This window comes from Triticum aestivum, chromosome 3B (assembly GCF_018294505.1).
Source record: "Triticum aestivum cultivar Chinese Spring chromosome 3B, IWGSC CS RefSeq v2.1, whole genome shotgun sequence".
NCBI classification, from domain to species: Eukaryota; Viridiplantae; Streptophyta; class Magnoliopsida; order Poales; family Poaceae; genus Triticum; species Triticum aestivum.
In genome coordinates this window covers 491,460,598-491,469,030 of record NC_057801.1, presented here as the reverse complement: position 1 = coordinate 491,469,030, position 8,433 = coordinate 491,460,598, and the positions used below count along the sequence as shown (strand labels likewise).

The window sequence follows — 8,433 nt, the reverse complement described above, 5'->3', positions numbered from 1 at the left end:
GGGAGACCGGAGATGAGGATCCAGGTGGTGTCGAGGACAGCCACGGCCTGAGCGTCGAGAACTGGCTCAGAAATCTCGACCACCAGCTGGTTGAGTGCGAGAGTGATCCGGCCACTACGCGTGGCGTAGCCGTAGCTGACGGAGTCGGGGAAGACGACGGAGAAGATGTGACCGGCGGTGGGGGTGACCACCCAGTCCCACTGGTGGCAGTAGAGATGGTTGAGCTCGGCCTCGATCATCTCCGGGGACGCCACCCCGTCGACGACCGTGACAATCGCCTGAAGGGATGGCGAAGGAGGAGGGGCATCCGGGACCTCAAGGTGGAAGAAGCCCAACCCCTCGATCCCGTGCCCATACATCATGAGCTCAGAGACCACCGGTCTGCCGGGCACAGAATGGCGGGGTGGCCAGGATCCTTGCAGAGGTAGCAGCACTGGGGGTTGACACACGCAACCTGAGAGTGTCCCCACACCCCACAGTTGAAGCATGGGGGGCGAGGGAGACCGGAGACGGGGCCCGGAGCGGTGGGGGCCACCGGACCCGCGGAGGGTGGCACGGCCGGAGTGAGGCGGACACCCCGGCGCTTCTTCTTCTTGGCGGGTCCAGGGCGGCCGTGGGAGGGGCCACCACCAAAGGCCGGAGCCGGGGCCGTAGCCCCCGCGGAAGCCGCGTGTGGGGGGATGTAGCAGCGGGTGTCCAGGGTGGGGAGGATACCGTCCCGCGGGCGAGGAGAGCCGGCACGAGCCGGACGGGCGGGAGATGGGGAACGGTCCCTACGACGGGAAGGCGAGGGGGAGCGCCGGCGACGCCAGTCACCCGACGACGCCCGAGGCGAGCGGGACCGTGCCCGGTCATCACGGCGGGAGGGGGAGCGGCGGCTGTCCCAAAGCTCCCGGAGCTCGCGCCGGAGCTCCTCCTCCCGCCGGAGGGAGTCGGGGGAGGGGTGGGTCGAGTCACGGGAGGGCTCGCCCGCCTTGCGCTTTGCCCGGGGGGCCAGGTCCTGCCAGTCCCACGGCATGGCCGACCGCGGCGCGACGGGAGCCGGGGGGGACGGGGCGAGGGGAGCGGGCGGGGGCGGGCAAGCCGCCGGACGGCCGGACGCGGGAGGGGGAGCGGCAAGGGGTGCCGGCGGAGCGAGGTCGGAGGAGGATGAGGGCAGGGGGGCGGGATGAGGGAAGCAAGAGGAAGTGGCGGCGCACGGGGACGGGGCCAGAGGGAGGCCTCGGGGGAGCCAGATCGAGCCGGCGCTCCCCTCGCTGGGCCTAGGGCACGGGGAAGGCCCACCCGGGTTGGGCCGGCCTGCGAGGGGAGGGGGAGGGCGGACCATGGTGGGCCGCGCATGGGCCCCCGGGCGGGATGGGCCGAGGCCCAACAGCCCAGCAGGCCCCGTCGGGCAGCCAGGAGCGCGGGGTAGAGCGGGGTGGGAGGAGGAAACCCTACCGGGCGTGGTCGGCGGCGCCGCCGCCGGCGCCGGATTGGCGAGGCCAGCGGTCGGGGACCGGGCGGCCCGGGCCGTCTGCACGTGGAGCCCTGAGGATCCGAAGTGGGCAATGAATGGCCGGAACGGCTTCGGCCTAGGCGACGGGACCGGGAGGAGGGGAGGGAGAGAGAGGGACAGTGGGGGGGGGAAGGGTAGCCGGCGGCCGGGCTCCCACCGCCGGCCGGCGCCAGGAGGAATGGGCGGGGCCCCGATCGGCGCGCCCGGCCACACCCCAGGCCTGCACGCGGCGGCAGCGGAGAGACCGACCAGCCAAGGCCACACCTTGGAGGAGCGGCACCCGAGCCGGGCTCCGGGGCGCCGAGGGGGCCGGCGTCGGTGCCCTCCTACCGGCAGCAAAGCCCCTCACATGGGGGGCCGAGCTAGCTGGCCGGCGGGGCAGAGCAAGCCGGCGGGAGGAGAGGGGGATAGAGGGAGCCGGAGGAGAGGGGGGAGGGGGGAAAGGCGCGTCGTCGGTGCAGTCCGTCCATCGGAAGGGGGCCACCGGGGCGGCCGGCGCGGGGGGCGGCGGCAGGGCCGCGGACGGAGGGGCCGACAGGGAGGAGGCGGGGAGAGACGCCGACGGCGCAGCGGCGGAGGCGGTGGAATCGCCCGCGGGAGCGCCAGCGGGATCGCCCGAGTCCATCCTGCACTAGCATTAGACATGCTTTTTGTTGTGGGGTAGCACTAGGCATTGCTGTGGCCTCCAGAAAGGCTCAGGGACACTGCATGGCGACTTCCTTGCTTTGATCTTCTCGTTCGTATGTGTGCACAAGCATAAGGGCATCTCCAGCCGTTCGGCCCCCCAAGGCGTCTAAATTCGGCATCCTGCGGGCGTGCCGGCGCTAGCTTGGCCCCTGGGGGCGAGCTAGCTCCCAGTCACGCACCCACGCGCCGGCCCCAGGACGCGGTTATTTCAAACTTGGCCTTTCCCGCTCTCAAGACGCCGCAAGTCCGGCGATCGGGCATAGTCTGTCGTTACAAAAAAAGAGCGCCGCCGCCTCGGCGGGGTCATTCACTCGGCGGGGTTGGTCCCAGGTGTTGTCGGAGTCGGCGTGCGCGAGCTCGGCGGTGTCGGAGCTGCTTCGGTGTTGTTGGGCTGCGTCGGCGCGGCTTCGACACTGCTGGGCGGCGACGTAGAGGCTCCGCTCGGGCTTGGCGTCCGTGCGGCCGTGGGCGTCGTCGGCGTCGTGGGCGTTGCCGTCGGCAGTTCGTTCAGGATAAGGCCGCGCTGCACCAGGTACCACGCCTTGAGCTTCTCATCGTTGCTCTGAAGCATGTCCGCCCCACCCATCAGGAAAGCCATGTCGGTGTTCCTCTTCTTCGCGGCGACGTTCGTCCGGAGCAGGTCGAGCTTGATGGCGTTGTTCTTCATCAGCGCCGACCACCGCGCCTCGGTCTTCTCTTCGCGTAGGATGGCCCGGGCCTGGACGTCGGCGAGGCAATGCTCGATGGACTCCTGCACTCGCGCGGTTGCCGCGTCGGCGTTTTTCCCCTTCTTGGCCAATTTGTGGCCGTCCGGCCGCCCTTCCGACGCGCCCGGAGTCGGCGCGTCCGGCTTGTACGTCTCCTTGGCCTTGTCGAGGGCACGTCGGACTTCCGCCCACTTCTCGCACTTGTCAATGCGCTTGTAGACGTGGAGGTGCTTGAAGTCGGCGTCTTGGTTGTCACCCCGGAACATGGCGAACATGCGCAACAGCTGCGCGGATGGACGAACAATTGTCGAACCGCGGGCGCAGGGGACGAAGATGTGCGGGCGAACGGCGTGCGTACCTGATCTTCAACGCTGGCGCCGCTCTCCGGGCGAGCCGCGACCTCCTCGACGATTCCGTGCCATTTGTTGCACGCCAACTGGATACGCCCCCAATGGTTCGCCATCGCCTTGGCCCCGCGCTGCATGTACACGCCTTTGAAGTAGGGGTCGACGAGCTTCCGCTCGTCGAACTCGGCCTTGATGCGGTCCCAGTACGTCTCCAAGCTCTGGTTCGCGCCGGTGGTCGGGTCGAGGCAGACGACTTTCCACGCTTCGGCGAGGCATTCCTCCTCCTTGGACGTCCATTTGATGCGCGGCTCGCCCGACCTCGCCGCCCGCTTCTTTTTCTGGCGCCCCTTCGTCGGAACAGGAGCCGGCTCCTCCTCCTCCTCCTCCTCGTCCTCGTCCTCCTCCTCGAGTTCCTGCGCATCGTCGCCGTAGACGTAGCCGAGCTCGGCCTCCATGTCGCCGCTGAGGTCGACTACCTCGTCCTGGGTGGCGAAACCGGGAGACGAGGCGGCCGCGGCCGATCCTGTCGCGATGATGTCGTCCATGTCGGCTCCCGTGTCGTCGGCGTCGCCGAGGTGCGAGAAGGGCAGTGGCCCACGATAGAGATGGGGCGTCGGCGTGGTCGCGTAGGCGGGGGGCGGCGAGTAGTTGTATGGTGGGTACTGCACACCGGCGAAGGCGGGCGATGGCGTGCGCGTAGCGGGGTGACCATGGGGGAATGTCACGTTTGGGTTGAACCCGCTATGCGCGTCGCCGTCGGCGTAGCCGGGCGACGATGAACCCCATGGAGATCCGGCACCTTGCTGTCCCCAGGGCGCGTACTGGTGGGCGTGGCTGACGACGGGAGCCTCGGCAGAAGAGGAGGACGCCGCCGCGCGCGCCGCGTTGTCGCGGGCCTTCTTGGCTATCCCCCGGTTCCGCCTGTCGGCGGTGACTGCTTCTCGCCGCTGTACTTCCACCCTCCACTCGGCGTTCGACAGGCCCGGCGGCTTCGTTGGAGGCGTCCTCGGCTTCCTCTGTTTCGGTTGGGTCACGGCGCCCGTCACGGTCGCCGCCGCGCGCGGCATGGAGTACTTCTTCGGCGGCATGGCGGCGGGATGCGACCGGGGTTGGCGGGAGAAAGGGGGGGAGAATGGCGGGAGCAAGGCGAGCGAGCGGGAGAGAAGTGAGAAAAGCGGCAGCAAAACGGCGGGAAAAGGCCCTCGGGTCGCCTCCAGTGCGGGCCCACGCGCCTTTTTCGCTTGCGCCGGCTCCCCAAGCGCCCCCCAGGGCGCCGGGTTCGGCCTGGGTCCGTCGGCACCAGTTTTGGCCCGAGCCGGCGAAAAACGGGCTTCTGGGGGCGCGACTGGGGCCTTTTTTCGGCACCGGCGCGGCGAAATCGCCTGGGGAGGGCCTGTTGGGGGCGCGGCTGGAGATGCCCTAAGCATGCATGCTATTTAAACTTTCGGAGCAAAACGCCAAGGTCTGTGGCGTCTACCTATTGCTTTGTTGCAAGGTGGGCCAGGGCCAGACGCCGGAGCCCGCGGCGTCTTCAGTGTAATCAAAACGCCACAGTTGCTGGCGTTTTGAAATGGGTCAGATCCGAAAAAAGTTTGGAAACAGGGCTAAATCGTGCTAAACTTTCGTTAATGGGTCAAAACGGTAAAAAAGTCCCCCTTCTCTCTGCATGCCGTCTCAGCTTGCTCCTGCCTCAGCTTCTCCATCTTCTCTTCCATGGCCGTCTTCTCCTCATTATGCCACCTCCTGCGGTCAAGGAAGGAGGTGTCACCCTCCTTCACAGAGAAGAACATGGGCCCCAGCTCTACCAGCCACTGCGGGTCAACTGCACTGACACACTGCATATAGTCCTTGGTTGTCAGGACAAGCTCGTGGTAGACGATGTAGTCAGGGGTGTAACCGAGACCGTAGAGGGCGCTGCTGGGATGCAGGTGGCAGGGTACCCCATTACGGCAGTTGACGTACTCTCCAACACCCTTCAACCTTGCAGAGTTCTGGAAGTATGCTGAGCAAATGGCCTTCCTCACCACGTCCCATTCCCTATGGCATGATGTTTGTGGGATCTTCAGGGTGTTCAGTATGTCCTCCAATTGAGATCTCACTTCCCGAGCCTTCTGTAGACCCTTGACATGGAGGAAGTGAGCATTGCACCAGTCTACGCTATATTCGTTCGACTTCCAGAGCAGGTATACATTGAGGAGTGTTAGATGGTCAGACTCCGGTACAAAAAACTTCTCCCTTGCAGTGTCACTCTCCTCTTCTCGATCTTTTGGGCGGAAGAATACTGATGGCACTGAGAGCATGGATACAATTGTCAGTACTTCATCAACGCACCCCAGCTCCTTACCCATGAGAAGCATCTTTGCCAGTGTTGGGTCCAGTGGGAACTCCACCATCTTCCAGCCTAGATTTGTAAGGCCGCCAGCATTGTTCAAGGCACCCAACAGCCATAGCTGGTACATGGAGTTGAGGATATTCTCCTGGGGAGGTGGGTCCATGAAGTCAAAATGAAGCAAATTTTCGACTTTGAGGGATTTCAGTAAGAGAACCACGTTCGCAAGGTTGGTCCTTTGGATCTCTGGCACGGGGTTAGGGAGCATCTCATCCTGGTAAGCTGATTCTGTGAACAGCCTGTAGCATGTGCCGGGGCCAGTTCTTCCTGCACGCCCTGCGCGCTGGTCTGCGGCTGCTCGACTACATGGAAAAACCTGAAGAGCGTCCATGCCCATCCGTGGATTGTATACCTTCATCTTTCCATACCCAGTATCGATGACATACAAGATACCATCTACTGTCAGGGATGTCTCTGCGATGTTGGTAGCAACAATGCATTTGCGAGTGGCCTCTCCTGCCTTCTGAAAGATCTTGGCCTGCAAGTCAGCAGGCAACTGCGAATAGACGGGCAAGATTGAGAGCTTGCCTACAACCTTGGTGGATGATGATATTAGCTGCTCCATGCGCTCAGCGAGCGCATAGCAAGCAGTCTCGATTTCTTCCTGCCCAGTCATGAATATGAGAATGTCGCCAGGGCACTCGTTATGTGGATTGCGATAGCCTGCTTCACTGCTGCTTCCACATAATCTTCACATGGTGTCTTGCTGTACAAGATATTTACTGGAAATGTCCTCCCAGGTATGTGAAATACAGGCGCACCACCAAAGAATTTTGAGAATTTGTCTGCATTTAGTGTTGCAGATGTGACAATTAGCTTAAAATCCCGTCGGCGTGCAACAACCTTCTTCAATATACCAAACAAAACATCAGTGTCCACTGATCTCTCATGTGCTTCATCCATTATGATAACCCGATATTTGTCCAGGTCAGCATCCTTCAAGGTTTCACGGAGAAGCACTCCATCTGTCATGTACTTTATTTTTGTCTTACGACACGTGACATCCTCGAACCGAATAGCATATCCAACTTCTTCTCCAAGCACGGTTTCCATTTCATCATTGACACGCCGAGCAACACTCATGGCAGCCACACGTCTTGGTTGAGTGCAGCCAACAAGGCCAGTTCTGGTATATCCATCCTCATGCAGATATTGAGTCAGCTGGGTAGTTCTTCCCGGAACCAGTTTCACCAACGACCACAACTACTTGATTTTCCCGCACAACTCTTAGCAGGTCATCCCGGACAGTGTATATGGGAAGGTATTGCCTCTGTTGAGAAAGAGATTTTGATTTTGCAAAATCGCTGACTGCTTCTGCCTTTTCCTTCAAGTGTTGTGAAAATTTCAGCTTCTCTTTGAAGTCAAGATCACCTTGGTCACCAACAAGCGCAGTGTCAGCATCAGCCTGTTGGGCTGTTTTCTTAACACCCAAAATATGTCCTAGCTTAGATCCAGCAAGCTCCCAGAAGCGTTGCCTTGACTTGTTCATACTCTGCTTTTCACGAATTTCCCTAACCAAAAGAGATCCTTTGCGTGCAATAATAGCCATGTCAGATGTCGGGTCCTTGAGTGGCAATACAGGCTCTGCTTGCGTTGTGAACACTACTCGTCCATCAAGGAATGGGGGTTTCGTGTCATGAACAAGTAGTATCACTTTACGCTCATCCTCATCGTCGAACTCCGTCTGCACCTCTGTTCTTCTAACAGCGCCGGATCTGAACAACTGCCTGTTCTCCCACCGACCATTCTCAGCGGTTACCTGAGATAACCTTCTGCTCTGAGCAAGAGTCATCAGACTTCCATCCTGGCGAGTCAACTTCTTGAGCAATTTTGCCTTCTTATTATTCTGAAAGGAAGCATCATCTCCAAGATAACTACCGGCATTGAATATACTGCTCTGTTCTTCGCAGCCATACCATGTGCGGTCAGCATTGTAATCCATCTCCTGCATCATCTCCTCGGTGACCTTAAATTTTCCATCAGCTGTTGGGGGCCGTGTACGAGCTTCAGTGTCATTGCACGAAGAAGAAGGCCCTTTTGAGGAGCCAGAAGGGCGTAGGGATGGTGCCGGATGTTGCCGTTGGGATGCAGGTGGATCATCACGGTACTCCCGACGAGGTGTAGCTTCCCATTCCCATCGGCGGCGGTAATCGTCTCTCGCGATTTCTCCTGATCTATGCTCAGCCGCCACTTCTTCCTTGTGGGGACGAGGCCTGAATGCGTTGCTGGCTTGTGCTTCTCGTTTCCTCTTTGCGAGGACGTCCAAACCTAGGGCGGAGCTCCCTGGCCGACGCGGCAAGACCAGACCACCCTGCATCGCGGCCAGGTGAGGGATTCGAGATTGTTCGTTCTCGGCAGCAAAAAGAAGAAGAAACGGATCGGATGAATTCAAGCAGGCTAGGGCTTCCTTATCCTTAACAACGAAGGAAGCCAATCGCGGCCGGAACGACTGATGGGAGGAGGAGGAGGAGGACGACGACGACGGGGAGTTGCTCCGGCGGACGCGCGCGAAACGGCTCCGGCGGCGACGGGTTTGGGGAGCTGGGACGGATCGGGGCGAATTTGGTTGGGGTTGGGGGTGAGTCCAAAGTATCTTTTTTTTTTTTGAGAAAAGTCCAAAGTATTTTTGGTCGGCTTGGCTAGACCGATACCGACTCCGAGTTTTTTTTTTTTTGAGAAATGATACCGACTCCGAGTTGGACGAGACGGGATTATAGGCCCCAAACTGGCCAGCCCGCGAGCACGCCGGCACAGTCCGCCATGGGCCAGGCACGGCACGGGGCACATCTTGGGCCGTGCCTGGGC

General features: G+C 61.2%; 1 pseudogene; it reads right to left on the bottom strand.

Annotated features, from left to right (window-relative positions):
• Positions 1–4,368: 4,368 nt before the first annotated feature.
• On the bottom strand, positions 4,369–8,211 carry LOC123070543 (pre-mRNA-splicing factor ATP-dependent RNA helicase DEAH7-like; annotated as a pseudogene).
• Positions 8,212–8,433: the final 222 nt, after the last annotated feature.